We start from the raw sequence: 568 nt of genomic DNA, 5'->3' as shown, positions 1-568 counted from the left end.
TAAAATAATCAATCTCTTTTTGTTTCAAAATATTCAAATTTTAATACATTTTTTTTTATGTTTCTTTTTCAGAACTTGGGATTTTTTTTTGGACCGACCCAAATCAATTTTCCTCCGGGAGCCGGGGATCCCCTTTTCATTTCTCCTTCTGAACTCTACACTTTGAATATTTAATGGTATAAAAATCAAATTCATTTAATTTACATAAGATATTATATATCTTTAAATCCTATGACAACAATTAACTAATAATTATAAAATCTTAATAAGTATGTTATGTTTCTTTTCAGAACTAGGATTTTTTATCGTTTCAATCTTAAGGAGGTATCCTTCGACAGCCGGGTAACTACTTATAAATTTTTTTTTTTGAATTTTATACATTAAATATTTAATGGAATAAAAATCAAATTCATCTTATTTACATATTATATCTTAATAAGTCTAATATGTTTCTTTTCAGAACTTGGATTTTCCTTTGTTTCAACCTTAACAAAGTGTCCTTCGAGAGCCAGGTAACCACTTATAATAATATTTGTTGAATTTTATGCATTAAATGTTTAATGGAATA

The 568-nt window shown here is 25.4% G+C and overlaps 1 long non-coding RNA gene across 3 annotated transcripts in view; it reads left to right on the top strand.

Moving 5' to 3' along the window:
* LOC112679632 overlaps nucleotides 1-568 on the top strand; it is a 1421-nt gene that overhangs the window by 176 nt on the left and 677 nt on the right. For 2 of the 3 annotated variants that reach the window (XR_003148232.1, XR_003148231.1), the window contains exon 2: nucleotides 73-176. This is a non-coding gene — a long non-coding RNA (uncharacterized LOC112679632). Of the gene's footprint in view, nucleotides 1-72; nucleotides 177-460; nucleotides 513-568 lie in introns of all 3 variants that reach the window. The other variant, XR_003148233.1, reaches the window with a different exon arrangement.

The sequence above is a fragment of the Sipha flava genome, unplaced genomic scaffold, assembly GCF_003268045.1.
Source record: "Sipha flava isolate LNK unplaced genomic scaffold, YSA_version1 165_pilon_pilon, whole genome shotgun sequence".
NCBI lineage: Eukaryota > Metazoa > Arthropoda > Insecta > Hemiptera > Aphididae > Sipha > Sipha flava.
The sequence above is the reverse complement of the archived record's forward strand: the minus strand, read 5'-3'. Positions and strand labels throughout refer to the sequence as shown.